At 41.2% G+C, this 17,988-nt stretch overlaps 1 long non-coding RNA gene across 5 annotated transcripts in view; it reads right to left on the bottom strand.

The window, feature by feature from the left end:
- Positions 1 to 17,988, bottom strand: part of LOC147370065 (uncharacterized) — a 169,423-nt gene that overhangs the window by 111,947 nt on the left and 39,488 nt on the right. The window contains exon 3 of one of the 5 annotated variants that reach the window (XR_015168372.1): positions 15,218 to 17,071. The exons of the other annotated variants lie outside the window; for them this stretch is intronic. This is a non-coding gene — a long non-coding RNA (uncharacterized LOC147370065). Of the gene's footprint in view, positions 1 to 15,217; positions 17,072 to 17,988 lie in introns of those variants that run through there. 5 annotated transcript variants of the gene reach the window in all.

Genomic DNA, 17,988 nt, shown 5'->3' with positions numbered 1-17,988 from the left:
TCATGTCCATTGAGTCAGTGATGCCATCCAACCATCTCATCCTCTGTCATCCCCTTCTCCTCCTGCCTTTAATCTTTCCAGCATCAGGCTCTTTTCTATGAGTCAGTTCTTCGCATCAAGTGGCCAAAGTAACATAAAGAGGAATAATTAGAAAGAAAGAAAATGGGAAGTGTTAAGAAAATACTTAGGTGAGTATAACTTTTTTCAAGAGTATTTTCATAAGATTGCAAAGAATGGAAGATAAATATCCTTTGCCTCTGGGAACTACCTGATTATCAATCACCAACTTTTATAAGGTTCCAGAGGTACCAAGTAACCTAAGCCATGAGAGAGAAGATGATTTGTAAGTTATAAATTAAAAGAATTGTCACATCTCAATGAAGGGACTGCATTCCTGCTGAGGAAGTGGTTAAAGGAGTGAAGTATAGGGAAGGTGATTACAAAGACAAATCGTTCATGTCCTCATTGATGAATAAAAGAAATTCACATCAGGAGCAACTATAGCTGCAAAGAAGAATATCTATTGATAGCATATTTTCTTTAATCAAGATCTTAATTACAGGGTGAACATTGCATTCACTCTCATAATTTCAAAGGCTAGCTATATTCTGCAGACTTCCCAAAGTTTATTTCTGAATCAGACTTCAGTTGAACTTAATATGTTTATCTCTAAAGTCTACTGCACCTCCCAAAGGCAATTCACACTCAGCAGGTCCAAATACTGACCTTATTTATTTTACTACTGGCCAATTCTTACTCATTTGGACAATTATTTACCCAATATTTACTCAGTGGCTACTATGCACTTGGCATTGTTCTAGAAGTTGGCAATATGATAGAGAAAAAAATTTTTCACAAATGTCTTACACAAGGAGTTTATATTCTATTGCATATGCACAAAGTAGGATAAAATGAAATGTACCTGATAATGATAAATTATAAAAAAATCAGAGCAGGAAACAGGGAGGAGTTTTAGACAGTGGGGTCGTCTTGAAGAATTTGATCCTCTTTCTGTGTTTGTGGTCTCAGAATGTCACCAACACACACTCAACCGCCAATCCAAAGACAAAGACTGCTGTTCAATGTTGCAATTATTCTATATCCATAATAACTCTCCAATTCATTCAATTGTTTCCTTCCCACTGCTATGACATTAGGTCAGCCTGACATTATCTTTTGCTGGAATAATTACAACAAACCTCTAAAAGGTCTCCCTAGCCCCAGTCTTGCACAGCTTGAATCTATTTTTCATACTGTAGCAAGAGAGAGCTTACTAACACACAATTGTTGGGGTGCTCAGGTCTGTCTGCATAACGTCCAAACAAGCTATTTTCTCCTCTCTCTTCTTCTCCACCACATCTCTCTCTATTTCACATTGTACTTTCAAGCCATACACTGAGCTACTGACAATCCCCTGACTTTGTCATACTTATTATTGCTTCTACATGTGCCATTTCCTTTTTCTGAAGTACTTCTCATTCTCCCCCTTACTCCCTCTTCTCTTCCCCGCCTCTTTTATTTTCAACTGGGTAAATTCTACTAACTTTTCAATTTAGACACCACCTTTTGCAGGGATGCCTGAGACTCCCTGGAACTCGCTCCTAGGGCTTCCCAGCACATATTGTGTGTATGCATATGAGAAATCTTACATTATATTGAAAACACAATCACTTAGATGATACAATGATACTTTATGATATTAACTTGAATTTCCTTTTCCCTCTCTTTAATTCAAATAGGTAGTTGGTGATGTAAATGGTGCTTCAGGGAGAGATGCATCAGAGTGTGTGTGTGTTAAGTCGCTCAGTTGTGTCCGACTCTTTGTGACCCCATGCACCGTAGCCCACCAGGCTCCTCTGTCCACAGGACTCTCCAGGCAAGAATACTGGAGTGGGTTGCCATTTGCATCAGAGTAGACAGGAAAAATAGCCCATGAATCTTTTGACTTCCAAAGGATGAAGAGGATTTCTAGGTGGAGGCAAAATAACTAGGTTTGTATCATGAAGGAAAACAGATTTCCCTGCTAACAAAAAGAAAGTATCCCGTCATGGGGGCAGGAGGGGTTAGAGAACAGAGATCTATGGGGCCAAGAGCAGAGAGGACTTGGGGTTGGCTCCCAGAGCAGAGTCCAGCAAGCTGAGTAACTGTGTGGTATGTGTCTGCAGTTTTCAGACAGCCGTACCCCAAAAGTAACACGAGAGGCAGAGGGCTGCTGGACCCGAAATCCCCACGGGGGCAGATTGGCAGGTGACTCGGGGATATTCCGGAGCAATGGGGACTCAGGACTTCATGCCTTGGCAATGCACGTGAGTCCAGATGGTCATGGTGTGACCGAGGTGGAGAGATTCTCAAAAGGACCGAGGGCCAGTGTGGAAGATGTGTCTGACTGTCTCCTCAATAGCTATCGACTCTTCCACCCTGTTAACAAGAACCTATTTTCTTCAGGCTGTCCATGTGCCCAAGAAGAAAAAAAAAAAAAAAAAAAACACTCTGATTTCCAGCTTCCCTCGCAGCTCAGAGAGCTCAACAAGATGTAAGCCTAAGTCTTTGGAGGGACTTCCTGGAAAGTCCTTGAAACGTGTCAACTCAACAGGCATGGAGACTTTGCCCTTTGCCTTCACTCAATTTCTTGCCTATAAATTAAGTGGTGACGCTGAAGACTGTCTTTATCACTGCACCATTCCCAACAACACACAGCATAGTTGTCATTTAATAACTATTATTCAAAGAGTTAACAAATACATGGGGGAACACTGCTCTCTGTAAATATAAGAGGTAATAATATAACAGAAGACTATGTAGGTCACGTATTCCTCCAGAGTAAGGACATACGTATTATCCATATTGGACATATTAGGTACACAGAGCTTGATGTCATTTTTTAAGATAATTACCTCCTAAAAAATACAAATGACTTTAAAAAAAAACTATTCAGAATCACCTTTTATTCTAATAGTATGAGGACTTTCCCTTAGCTCTCAGTGCATAACCCCAAAAGCTGTCCGCCCATGCTGGTTTTCCCATGAAAAGTCAGGTGTAAGCCAGGAAAGACTAGTTTATGCAAGAGTGGTCTCCAGCCTTCAAGCCCCAGAGACGTATCAGCAAGAACGTCCTCCTCGAGCTCTTGCTAGGCCCACTGCCAGTCCCGGTGGCTCTCCAGGGTGGCTTTCCGCTCAGAGTGGGCTCAGTACTCCAGCTGCCTTAGTCTCTGACACCGTCATGTCAACACATGCTTCCACAGTCTCAACAGCAGGACAGCAGAGTGCTTAAGAATCTCTTATCAGATATCAAACGTTGGGACAGACAGTGACACATGTCACTGCCACCCACAACACACTGCCAGAACTAGTAACAGAGGCTTGCCCTATTGCAGGGCTACGAGGAGGTGTACGCCTCCCAGGCTTCCGAAAGGAAAAAAAGAAATGGGCACGATGATCCTTTACAGTGTCATACTCAGGCACTTTTTAGAAGGAACATTCTCATATCCCTAAAGACAAAGGTTCTGAACTTGTTACTTTCAGGATCTCTATATACTCATAAATTATAGAGGGCTGTGAGTATGCACGTGTGTGTCCTGGGCTCAGTCCTGTCTGACTCTTTGCATCCCCTGGACTAAGCCTGCCAGGCTTCTCTGCCCAGGGGAATTTTCAGGCAAGAATACCAGAATACAGTGCCGTGCCATGCTCCAGGGGATCTGCCCGACCCAGGGATCAAACCCGCATCTCTTGCATCTCCTACATTGGCAGGTGGATTCTTTACCACTAAGTTACCTGGGAAACATAATAGAGGCCCTTCAGAGCTATTTTTTTTCCCCTAAGAGCTATTTTTGATGTTGGTTTTGTCTATTAACATTTGAAATTAAAGCTGAGAATTTTAAAATATATCAATTCATTTTAAGAGAAAAGTAATACATCCATCATATTATAACACTGAATCAGTTCTAATGAGGTGGATGAAACTGGAGCCTATTATACAGAGTGAAGTAAGCCAGAAGGAAAAACATCAATACAGCATACTAACACATATATATGGAATTTAGAAAGATGGTAACAATAACCCGGTGTACGAGACAGCAAAAGAGACACTGATGTATAGAACAGTCTTATGGACTCTGTGGGAGAGGGAGAGGGTGGGAAGATCTGGGAGAATGGCATTTAAACATGTAAAATATCATGCATGAAACGAGATGCCAGTCCAGGTTCGATGCACGATACTGGGTGCTTGGGGCTGGTGCACTGGGATGACCCAGAGGGATGGTATGGGGAGGGAGGAGGGAGGAGGGTTCAGGATGGGGAACACATGTATACCTGTGGTGGATTCATTTTGATATTTGGCAAAACTAATACAATTATGTAAAGTTTAAAAATAAAATAAAATTTAAAAAAAATAATAATTTTTAGTGAAAAATATATGTCCAAATGAAACAAAAAAATATTTGAGAAGTGGTAGTTTTTAATTATTATTTTTGGAAATCTTTATTAAACAGAAGACAGCTACTTACTTTCACGTATCTGCTTCTGCATTCGATTTGTTATGATATCACATGTAGCCTCTGGAAATGCTTTAACGTGTACCCATGCCTTTAGCAGTAAAGGCAAATAATATCTTTGCATTATTCCAAAAAACGTCTGACCTCACGGAACCCCTGAAAGGACACAGAGAAGCACTGCTTTGAGATGGCTAATGTGACTGCTCAACGGCACAGCCAACTGCACAGAGGTAAAGTGCTCGCTGCTTATAATGTCTCCTGTTTTTCTTTACTTTTGCTCTACAAGTTTTGTACAGTCAACTCACTGTGCTTTGATTGAGAAGAAGTCAGTGCCTCAATCAAGGGATAAACTTGCCTGCTCGTTTTTCCAGAAACAATCCATGAAGAATGTCCCCATTACCTTAAATAATAGTATTGTTTTCTTCTGGGGTGCGTGCCTCTTCAGCTTGCTGAGTGAATCCATCTGTCATTTTCTGATCAGCCGCTGAATAGGCACATTTGATTTCACATCCCCTTACATCCCACTCTCTCTATCTGTCAGGCCCCTAAGCTCAGTCTCGGGGACCTTATCCTTAACACACTCTTTCTTTCTACCTGTGGGGTTTCTTATCTGACCCTGCTTTGTGGATGGCCCTTTGGTTTAAATCCCTTTATCAATGTAACTCATGGCTTCTCTAAAATATTAACAGTATGAAAGCAAACAAGCCCCTTCCTTTCTCTGTCCTCATCAAATATTTCCCAGGAGTCTCACAATCTCTGCCTTGTGTGAAGCTGTAGAAAAGGGGAAAACCCTGAACCTGGTACCTGACCAGGCACGGCACGGACCTTGTAGGGATCTTGCGACCCCTGGGGAAAGACAGAGACTTACCAAGGAGGAGAAACTCACACTTGCCTGCACAGAGCTTCCACAAGCAGGCACGGTAGTCCTGGGCTGGATGTCCCAGCCAGTGATTCCACAGAAGCAGCCCAGACTACCGGCCAGTGCTGGCAGAAGGGCTGTGCGTGTCAAGGCAGCTAATTCAACAACGACGGTGGACACCACGGGAGGGCCGGGGGCCGACTCTTACCCAACCTCTGCCTGAGAGACCCGACGACCTCTGGAAGGACCTGTGTGATCCAGGCCTCTGCCTCTGCGGCCTCCCAGAGAGACACCCAGACCCGCTGGGCTGCCCGACAGGACAGGACAGAGCATCAAACAGCCTGAGTTCAGATCACGGCCCCCTGGCTGATGGACTCTGAAGAGATAGGCTTTTTCCCGACTCTAAGATCAATTAATCATTCTTTTAGAGTTCACTCTCCTCAACCAAGAGAAGGATGGTTACTCTTCACACTCACTGACCTCTATCACTCGATGATACAAGCCGAGTCTGAACAGGCCATCTGTATATTAGCAAATATCTTGACATGTGTTCCTTTTTCATCAACTTTACCACATACCTTATGGAAATTCTACAACTATTAATTATTATTTCATTTTTAATCATCATCTGAAATTCAGAACAAACTCTAGCCACTATCATAAAATTGCTCCCTGAGAAAAAGAGCAAAGTAAGCAGGACATCCCACAAGATAGCTATTCACAGCTTCTCCTTAAAGTGGGAGGAGCAAACCAAACAGTTAAATTGTTAGTAAAATATTTAAAGAATTAATAATCATGTAAAATACGTCTGTAACTTGAGAAACTGAGATTCTCTAAATGCTATCTTCAAATACCATGGCCTACTAAGAGATATTTTCATGGATAAGCAATCAAGTCCTACTGTATACCAGAAGGAACTATAGTTAATATCCTGCAATAAACCATGATGGAAAGGAATATTTTTTAAAACTTTATTTTATTTTTATTAGTTTTGCCAAATATCGAAATGAATCCGCCACAGGAATACACGTGTTCCCCATCCTGAACCCTCCTCCCTCCTCCCTCCCCATACCCTCCCTCTGGGTCGTCCCAGTGCACCAGCCCCAAGCATCCAGTATCGTGCATTGAACCTGGACTGGCGACTCGTTTCATACATGATATTTTACATGTTTCAATGCTATTCTCCCAAATCTCCCCACCCTCTCCCTCTCCCACAGAGTCCATAAGACTGATCTATACATCAGTGTCTCTTTTGCTGTCTCATACACAAGTTATTGTTACCATCTTCCTAAATTCCATATATATGCGTTAGTATACTGTATTGGTGTTTTTCTTTCTGGCTTACTTCACTCTGTTAAAAAGAATACATTTGAATCAGTTCAAATGAGGAATATTTTAAAAGGAATATATGTGTATAACTGAGTCACTTGAAGTTAGCGCAACACTGTAAATCAACTATCAGATCAGAGCAGACGCTCAGTCGTGTCCGACTCTTTGCAACCCCATGAATCGCAGCGCGCCAGGCCTCCCTGTCCATCACCAACTCCCGGAGTTCACTCAGACTCACGTCCATCGAGTCAGTGATGCCATCCAGCCATCTCATCCTCTGTAGCCCCCTTCTCCTCTTGCCCCCAATCCCTCCCAGCATCAGAGTCTTTTCCAATGAGTCAACTCTTCGCGTGAGGTGGCCAAAGTATTGGAGTTTCAGCTTCAGCATCATTCCTTCCAAAGAAATCCCAGGGCTGATCTCCTTCAGAATGCACTGGTTGGATCTCCTTGTAGTCCAAGGGACTCTCAAGAATCTTCTCCAACACCACAGTTCAAAAGCATCAATGCTTCGGCGCTCAGCCTTCTTCACAGTCCAACTCTCACATCCACACATGACCACTGGAAAAACCATAGCCTTGACTAGACGAACCTTTGTTGGCAAAGTAATGTCTCTGCTTTTGAATATGCTATCTAGGTTGGTCATAACTTTCCTTCCAAGGAGTAAGCGTCTTTTAATTTCATGGCTGCAATCACCATCTGCAGTGATTTTGGAGCCCAGAAAAATAAAGTCTGACACTGTTTCCACTGTTTCCCCATCTATTTCCCATGAAGTGATGGGACCAGATGCCATGATCTTCGTTTTCTGAATGTTGAGTTTTAAGCCAACTTTTTCACTCTCCACTTTCACTTTCATCAAGAGGCTTTTGAGTTCCTCTTCACTTTCTGCCATAAGGGTGGTGTCATCTGCATATCTGAGGTTATTGATATTTCTCCCGGCAATCTTGATTCCAGCTTGTGTTTCTTCCAGCCCAGCGTTTCTCATGATGTACTCTGCATATAAGTTAAATAAGCAGGGTGACAATATACAGCCTTGACATACTCCTTTTCCTATTTGGAACCAGTCTGTTGTTCCATGTCCAGTTCTAACTGTTGCTTCCTGACCTGCATACAAATTTCTCAAGAGGCAGATCAGGTGGTCTGGTATTCCCATCTCTTGAAGAATTTTCCACAGTTTATTGTGATCCACACAGTCAAAGGCTTTGGCATAGTCAATAAAGCAGAAATAGATGCTTTTCTGGACCTCTCTTGCTTTTTCTATGATCCAGCGGATGTTGGCAATTTGATCTCTGGTTCCTCTGCCTTTTCTAAAACCAGCTTGAACATCAGGAAGTTCATGGTTCACATATTGCTGAAGCCTGGCTTGGAGAATTTTGAGCATTACTTTACTAGCATGTGAGATGAGTGCAATTGTGCGGTAGTTTGAGCATTCTTTGGCATTGCCTTTCTTTGGGATTGGAATGAAAACTGACCTTTTCCAGTCCTGTGGCCACTGCTGAGTTTTCCAAATTTGCTGGCATATTGAGTGCAGCACTTTCCTGAAGGATGGAATAGCTCAACTGGAATTCTATCACCTCCACTAGCTTTGTTCATAGTGATGCTTTCTATGGCCCACTTGACTTCACATTCCAGGACTATACGTCAATAAAAACTAAACTTAAAAAAGAGATAGTTTCTTGTGATGGGGACAAGGTGTGAATTTTGAAATTCAGAAATGTTGAGTCTCATCTTAAATTTTCAGTTTCAACTAAACTATTTCTCTCATTAAATCATTTTAAAATGCAGCTGAAGAAAAAAAGAAAACCCTATCCAAGATAGATTCACTAGCCAAGAGTCTGAAGGAATATCTTTAGCATTGTAGGCAAGAGAAGCAAACATGAAAGACACTAACTCAGTGATTAAGTGGATCGCCATCTCTGGACTCAGAAGGACTCAGATCTGACTCCCACTCTGCCATTTTCAGAGGTGTAACACTAGGCAGTCCAGTCAATTGACTGGTGTAACCAGTCCATTCTAAAGGAAACCAGTCCTGAATATTCACTGGAAGGATTCATGCTAAAGCTGAAACTCCAATGCTCTGGCCACCTGATGCAAAGACCTGACTCATTGGGAAAGACCCTAATGCTAGGAAAGATTGAGGGCAGGAGGAGAAGGGGACGACAGAGGATAAGATGGTTGGATGGCATCACCAACTCAATGGACATGAGTTTGAGTAGGCTCCGGGAGTTGGTGATGGACAGGGAGGCCTGGTGTGCAGTGGGTGGTCCATGGGGTCACAAAGAGTTGGACACAGCTGAGTGACAGAACTAAACTGAACACTAGGCAAGTTATTCAGCCTTGCTGAGCATCAGTGTCTTCATGTGTGTGTCCTCCCCATCTGTATGATTGAAATGACAAACTGCTTGTATCTGGCATACTTTAGGAATTCAAAATAATTGCTTGACAACATCATCCTTTTGATTAAATTATAAGCTTCGTATGAATTTGAGGTCTAAATTATATGAATAGGCAATTTAAACATACCGAAACTTTCTAGAACATACACTTCCCTTGGCATATTCATTTTCAAGTGATTCACTGTGATCACTACAGTAAAAACTAGATCATTCAGATAATGAGAACTCTAAGAAGAAGGCAATGCTCTTTCGCTCTGCTGACTGAACTGGTTTAATATAAAGGAAAAGGTACCTCAAAACATTCTTCTACTAATGTATTAACCACAAGCTTTAGAAACATGATTTTTAAAGGCTACTGCTGCTAAGTCACTTCAGTCATGTCCGACTCTGTGCGACCCCATAGACGGCAGCCCACCAGACTCCTCTGTCCACGGGATTCTCCAGGTAAGTACACTGGAGTGGGTTGCCATTTCCTCCTCCAATGCATGAACGTAAAAAGTCAAAGTGAAGTCGCTCAGTCGTGTCCAACTCTTAGCGACCCCATGGACTGCAGCCTACCAGGCTCCTCCATCCATGAGATTTTCCAGGCAAGAGTACTGGAGTGGGGTGCCAAAGGCTAAGGCTAATATAAACTAAACATAATTTTTAAACAGCTTTACAAATTAAGTTGTTAGTAAAAAAAAAATCATAACTAAATGTCTGGAATATTAATAATAATAATATTTTGCATATAAAGATATTTACTGATAGTCTCAACAATACAGTATCATTTGACAGTCTGAAGTTCATGGTGCAGAAGCAAATGTACTGCTAAGAATAACTCAGGACTGAAAGGAACGACTGGACATGCAGATGACAATGCAGTGCCTTCCGAGTCTTTTTGAAAGATAGAAATGAATAAGGAATAAACTGACAGCTTTCATCAAAATGATTGAAAATTATGTCACAGGAAGTGAAGTTAAGGCACAACTATCTGTAGCTTACTAAAATGGTTCACATGAGCAGGGTTAAGTGTGTATAGTTCAGTTCAGTCACTCATTTGTGTCCGACTCTTTGCGACCCCATGAACCACAGCATGCGAGGCCTCCCTGTCCATCACCAACTCCCGGAGTCCACCCAAACCCATGTCCATTGAGTCAGTGATGGCATCCAACCATCTCATCCTCTGTCGTCCCCTTCTCCTCCTGCCCTCAAAGGCCAACATGACTGAAGGAAAGTCTTCAGCTGAGTTGTCAAAATGCTCCTGGTATAGCTTTATATTGGAAACAGTCACATATTTGAATGGAAAGCAATTAAGTGGCTCAAAAAACAAATCTGATCTATTAAATGTGTGAACACTTAGAGAAGCTGAAGGAAAAAAGAAAATTCTCATATAAAAATAAAATATATTTGAATATTGCACTGCACATAACTAATTTTACCTAGTAAAATCCACCTCTGACTGTGACACAGTGATAAAGAATCTGCCTGCAATGCAAGAGATAAGCATTCAATCCCTGGATCAGGAAGATACTCTGCAGAGGGAAATGGCAACCCATTCCAATAATCTTGCCTGGGAAATTCCATGGACAGAAGAGTGTGACAAGGTAAAGTCCATGGGGTCACAAAAGAGTTAAGCACAACTTAGCAACTAAACAACAACAACAACAAAATAAATGCAATAATCAGTAAGTCTTACTTTATTGACCCGATCTCACATACCGGCTCCCCAGGTGACTCAGTGGTAAAGAATTCACCTGCCAATACAAGAGATGCTGGTTCAATCTTTGGGAAAAGATTGGTTGGGAAAATGGGTTGGGAAAATCCCCTGGAGTAGGAAATGACAACCCACTTCAGTATTCTTGCCTGGAGAGTCCCAGGAACAGAGGAGCCTGGTGGGCTACAAAAAAGTGGGACACAACTGAGCACGCAGCATACATGTACAATCCCCAAAATAAAATTACAATAAAATCCTCACTGTAATAATTTCCCTGAGTAAACATTTCTGTAATCACAACTTTAACATTTCTTTTAGTCTACATTTACAGATTTACAGATACAGGATTATTCTGGAAACATCTCTATTCAGTAATATTTATATGTTATTTTCAAGTTGTCACATAGGACTCAATGCTAAATACTTCCACACTTATGGGAGTGGAAGTTATTCTGTTAGTATCTGTATTTGGCAAATATTCCTGTCATTTTCCAGTTTTAACTACATCTTGCAAATGAAACAATGCCCAGAAAAGCTTTTCTGAACTTGCTACATTTTGTCCATGAAGGTGGCCCCTCCCACAAAAAAGTCATTTGGGAAGTCATTTGATAAGGTATAACTCTGCTTGTTGTTTGACTTTAATCAAATCACTTCTGACACAGTTCCAATTCTTAGGAACCTATCTATGGCCAATTCAAACAAATAAACACGAATAAGAAAAGTAGAACGAAGCCCTGCTGTCCTACATTTCACTTAATAGTTGCTTTCCTGATGTATCCGAGAGGGGTGTTTGAAAGGACAGTATGTATTTTCCTGTGATGCCAAAATGTCAATTCAAAATCCATCTGTTTTAGCAGAAAAATAATACTTTGTCATAAATGCAAGCTAACAGCCAGTATTCTACCTGGCACCCAGAGGATATTGAGAAAATCCTCTATTGTCCTAGCACAATATTAGTTATTATTTATAAGGTCTTATGGAAAAAATAGTTGTCTGACATTCATACACTTTTCTTAGGAGAAATATTCTCTTTCCTCAAATTGTGTTTGAAACATACCTGGGCAGTCAGAGCTATGGTTATTAACCTTGATATTGAATTATTTTTCTAAAGCTTGTCATTTTTAAAGAAGAGATGCTAAATATTGATATGGTTTTGTTGGCTCCACTGCTTCTGCACTAAGAAGCATAGAGAAAACCAGGAATAAAATAAAACTTTTCTCCCACTGTGCTGTAAATACATTTCATTCAAACCTGGGGTGAGTGCCCCTCCAGTCTACAGTTTGTAGAATTTTAAGACTCGAAGCATATCAGAGACAAGATTGCCAAATTAGTACCATTTTAGTGCAATTTAAAATTGTGTAATCTTGTATAAAAGAATACAAGCTGGGATTCATTTATCTGGTGACATTTTTGACTGTCTTGGCTGTCTCATTGGTCTTTACTGTTTCACTCCTACAGATACAGCAAACATCTTTTCAAAATATCATGTGGCTTTTCAGTTAACATAGGGAAAAAATATCTACAGGGGCCAACCATGGTTATTCATTTTCTAAAAAAACCACAGAACTTAATAAGCTGCAAAGAGACCAATTTTCTTTTAATAAATAAAATATTGTGATGTTCTAACCATAACCTCCTATCTGAAATACAATAGAAGCACAACCAGTGATTCTTTTGAGAGAAGGTTTCATAAATAAACACATATTAAAAAGACTGGAACACTATGGGGTGGGGTAGTTAGTGATTTCTTAAATGAGACAATATTCTTGAATGTATTTTTAGTATATCTGAATTTTTTCCCCATCCTCTCCCCAAGGTATCATTAAAAACAACTTTGATTATCGTTAAGCAAGGAGAAAACTCACTTTCATCAGACCCTACATCTTAGGTAGAATGAGAGTATCAGATCATACAATTTACTCATTCATTTTGAGTGTTCCCCCAAATATTAAAGAGTATAACATGTTGGGTTATCCTATACACTAGGGCTACATCAGCAAACAGACACGGCCTCTGTTGGAGAAGACTGTTGAGAGTCCCTTGGACTGCAAGGAGATCCAACCAGTCCATTCTGAAGGAGATCAGCCCTGGGATTTCTTTGGAAGGAATGATGCTAAAGCTGAAACTCCAGTACTTTGGCCACCTCATGTGAAGAGGTGACTCATTGGAAAAGACTCTGAGGGAGTCTGGGAGGGATTGGGGGCGGGAGGAGAAGGGGGCGACAGAGGATGAGATGGCTGGATGCCATCATTGACTCGATGGACGTGAGTTTGAGTGAACTCCGGGAGTTGCTGATGGACAGGGAGGCCTGGTGTGCTGCAATTCATGGGGTCGCAAAGAGTCGGACACGACTGAGCGACTGAACTGAACTGAACTGGACTACTGAAGCTTAGACCTGTGAGGGAAGATTGACATTATCCACAACAGCAACAAAAATCTATTTCAACTGTGATCAAGACTGTAAAGAAGCAGTATGTGATACAAAGTATTTGGCAAGGAAACTTGACCTACCGGTGGGAGGATCTTCCAAGGAGACAGAATAACATCTGAAAATGCCTTGAGGTGGAAAACTGCAAGTCAAGTTTAAGGAACTCTAAGAACGTGAGGTTGGAACAAACAAACATAGGTATGGGGCAACAGAACAAGCCTGGGCTGCAGAGCTGGCGAACAGCAAGACACGGTGGGTCTCTCAGGCCAGGGGAAAGGTACAGGGCTTTGTTTCGGGAACAAGGAGATGAGTTCAAAGAATGTAAGAAGGGTGATGACGTGATTTAATTAACCCTGAAGTTAATACTCTACAAATTCCATAGGAATTTTGTTTTTCCTATTATTTAAAATTAAAGTAAGCAGGGCTGGCATTATTATCATCATCTTACTACAGAGATTATGAGTTGGCACAGGCACAGAACTCAGACGGATAAACTGTAACTGTATTACTACACTTCAGAACTAAAATATTGCCTGTCATGAACAAAGGGCGTTGCCGCCATCAAGCCATCACATTACAGCTGCCCCAGCAGTGAGCCTGGAGAACTCAGGGTGGAAACAGACAGTGCCCGCCCCCTCAGTCAACTGCCATACCCTGAAAAGACTCTGGGTGCAAAAGCACAGAGGGCTGGCCCCCGCCAGCTCAGGGGCCTCTGGAAGGGAATGGTCTCGGTGAGCTCCGACTCATCTTCTCATACACAGAGAAGTGCTAAATGCCTTAACTTGAGATATCCGGTCTTCTTTTAGTAACAGCAATCTTTTGATGTTCCAACGACCTGGTTTTGTTATGGAAACTCCTATATTCCCCCTCTTCCTCTTTGTAGAAGTCTCTCAGAATTATCTGAGATGCTGTGTCCTGGGCTTAATTCCTCAGTTTCGCCCACTGAATAAAACATAACTCTCAACTTTCAGGTTGTGCTTTTTTTTTTCCCCATTTTTGACTGTTATATTTAATTTACTTCATGAGCCTCAACAGTGAAAGAATAACTCAGACTTTGCAATTCAAGTTAAGCAGAGTCACTTCTTTAAGTTGATCTCTGTTTAGTTCAACTGCATTCACTCCTTAGGATTCTTCCAGCACTTCCATCCCCATCTGACTTCCCCTTCCTCTCTTACTGGAGGTAAGCTATGTTCTAAAGGGTTGTTTGTATGTTTGTATTGCTGGACATCTGGCCCAGGACTCTGAACTCTCCACGTTGTATGTAACTCATCTCATCTAGGCTCCTTCATCAGATACTGCCATTTTCTTCTGAAGGCCTCAGTCGTAGCCAGTCCAAGCATGTATCTACTCCTCACTCTGATCCAGGCTGAAAGGTCTCCTTCCCCACTTAGGAGGACAGGACTTTGAGAGAGTCCACCAAGGCCAAGTGTCGGAGGTATTCCTCTCAGTCTTTGCTGCTCTATCCCTCCAAAACCCACTAGACATAAGTGTTCCAGGGAGGATTCTAGTCTCAGCAACTGTACTCTGCAAGGCAGGGCATGTTTCTCTCTCTGCTCCCACGATGCCCTAAATAGATCTGTGTTTCATACATACTCTCCACCCCATTACCTTCCCCTGTACCCAGACCGTGATCCCAGGCAGCCTCTGAGACTATAGTCCCTCTGATCTTCTAATCACCGATCAAAACAAAGCTAGCTCCATTCGAGTGGGCACAATGCCTTCATGTCATTCATATACTCGTCCCCATTCTGAGGTTCCCCACATAAACCCTCTGCCCTGAGACCTCCAGGTTTTGCTCTTGATATTCAGACCCATTCCAACTCAAAAGAGCTTTGACTTTCAGATGACTGACTTTGCAGTAGATTTTTTAAAGTCCACCTGGGAGCTACCAAGAATTTGACTATTCATTCCCGTAAGATTACTTCTGCATTTCTTTCAAAGGGCAATATTCCTTACTTTCTCAAATTAGTTTTATTGGGAGAAACGCTCCAGTATGTAAAGAATAAAGAAAAGGTAAACTATATCTGATACTCTTTTAAAATTTTAAACCAATACATAATAAATGAGACACTAAAACAAGATAATAGGTCGTAACATCCAAGATTGAAAACAGTCTTCTATGTTAATTTGCAAAAGAATAGAAATAAAACATTTCAGACTTTGTTTACGGAAGGAAGGTTTCCTGATATGCTATCCTGATAAATTTACAACAGAAACAAAACTGCAGCTTCACTACTGGCACAGATTAGAAAATCTGAAAGGACTCTTACATAGAACAAAGAGTATCCTGGAAAACAAAATTTGCTGTCACAGGTTCATAGACGATGGTTAGAATGTCTTTCCTCGGTGTGGCTAGCACTCAAAGTAACCAAATTCCAATAATAACCAAAGCACATTTTCCCCTAGAGTTCAGCTATTTCCATTTAAAATGAAGTCATGCCAATGAGTTAGCTCAGGTTCTGCTACTGAAAATGTGGTGCATGAACTACACGCAAAAGTATCAGCTGGGAGTTGTTAGAAATGCACATTTTTCATATCCCTCCCAAACCTAATGAATCAGAATCCACATTTTAAGAGAATGAATCCCTGTGATGTATCTAACATAATCTGAGGAGCCCTCTGGTCGAAGGTATTTCTCTCTTAGTTTCTCTTCTACAAAAGGAAAAAAAAAGGCGGGGAGACATTTTATTAAAGACAGATGTAACTATGTAGTAATTAAGGACTCCTTTCTGAAACTCAAAGATAATTTTAATGTCATTTGTAGAGCCTCCGATGATGAAAATGTGTAAATTTATCTAACAAGGTACACTAATGTCAATAAGCCAGTACAGTGTATGAGTGAGCCCACACTTTCCATTGTCAATTTGTTCCTGCCAGGCTAACACGAATTATATCAAGTCCATTTGTAAGACAGAGTTTAGAGTCTTGGTGCCAATGGATAACTCATTAGATCTCTATCTGCTCTAAAGCATTCTGCTGTGGCCTGAAATAAAATTCCAATCTTTAAACTTTTTTTTCTGAGAGAATTCCCTTTGTGTGTAGTTTCACTGTGTTCAGGAGTATGTGTCAATGGTTGTAAAACCCATCAAAAAATTGACTAGTATAAAGTGATAAAAGAAAAAGCATCAAAGAAAGTGTTATTTACAAGGCTTTTAAAATTTTCATTGGAATAACTTATACATTAAATAAAGTCTTCATAATATGACATATTTGAACATACCATATTTTGGTTGCTTCCATCATAAATTGGAAATCATATGTGGCATGCTTTTCAATAGTGATGATAAAATCTTACTGTGATCATTCACCATCATGAACACTCCCTTATGCACCAATGCATGACCATGTCTCCAGAACCAAAATGAAACTTGGAGTTAAGCAATTATTCAGTAATTTCTAGTGCCAGGTATGGTCTTGGCCCTAGTGGATGCTTATAAATGTTTATTGATGATGATGTCTTATAAAGCTGCCACTATCTGCTATGAATTACCCAGATTGCCTTTTGGAATGGTGAATGTACTCAAAATAACTCTGCCCTTAATTTTTATTCTTCAATCCTGGCACATATGTCTATCTTGAATAAATTCTTCCAAACTGCCCTGGAATACCAAATTTTGAAGCCTTAAAATGTGCCGTTCCTCTTTTGGCCTTCTAATTCTGTCTATTAAATGATAGACTATTGATGAATTGTGAAGACTGAACCTCAGAATTCACTCTAAATCATGTCTCAGGCAGAGGGAATGGCTTGTTCCAGGCCATCTGTAGTCTCTTTGCTCTTGTGGCCCACGGCACATAATGGTGAGGCAGCTGGTTGTGCTGGAAACACAGCAGAAGGCAGTTCTACCACAATCACCACCCTTTCATGAAGTTCACCGATCTAGAAAGAAATGCGATAATGTCCGCTGGCTACTCACGGTTCAGTGTATTTCAAATAACATACAGGCGCTTTTCATTCTTTAGCTCATTTAATTTTAAAATATCTTATGAGATAGGGTATTATTACCATTATTTTACAGATAAAGAAAGTAGGGACTAAAGTACTGAGAGCAGGATTCAGAGTCAAGCTGTCTTGCTCCAAAGCCTTCCTCTCCTCTTCCGTTACCATGGCATTCATATTCTTCTCTGACCTAGGCTGCCCCACACGATACCCCATTTGAAAAACACTGTTCAGGTGGAGAGAAGCACCTTTATATTCTTAAAATAGAAACCTACAAACACATATACACTCACAAGTGCAGGTTTAAAATGGAGTTGCTTCTGAGTTATAAGTACTACACATGAAGTGACACTGCTACAAAAGTATCCAATGTAAATGAAATGAGAATTACTATGCCACTCCCTGGGAGAAGGCAATGGCACCCCACTCCAGTGCTGTTGCCCGGAAAATCCCATGGATGGAGGAGCCTGGTGGGCTGCAGTCCATGGGGTCGCTAAGAGTCAGACACGACTGAGCGACTTCTTTCACTTTCCACTTTCATGCATTGGTGAAGGAAATGGCAACCCACTCCAGTGTTCTTGCCTGGAGAATCCCAGGGACGGAGAAGCCTGGTGGGCTGCAGTCCATGGGGTCGCACAGAGTCGGACACGACTGAAGCGACTTAGCAGCAGCAGCAGCAGCATGCCACTCCCACTAGATAATATCTAACCTCCCAAACACCCATGCTGCAAATTATGGAATGTTCATGAACGTGAGAATACATATTCTCTAGATAGACCATCCATGTGAATTCCAATTTCCACGTACAAATGAATGTACACATAGAGACCGCCACTGCTAAGACGCACAAACAAAGG

This window comes from Bos grunniens, chromosome 7 (genome assembly GCF_055505025.1).
Source record: "Bos grunniens cultivar Pamir isolate PY7600 chromosome 7, Bosgru_T2T1.0, whole genome shotgun sequence".
NCBI classification, from domain to species: domain Eukaryota; kingdom Metazoa; phylum Chordata; class Mammalia; order Artiodactyla; family Bovidae; genus Bos; species Bos grunniens.
Note: the sequence above shows the minus strand (reverse complement) of the source record. Positions and strands in the feature narration are given on the sequence as shown.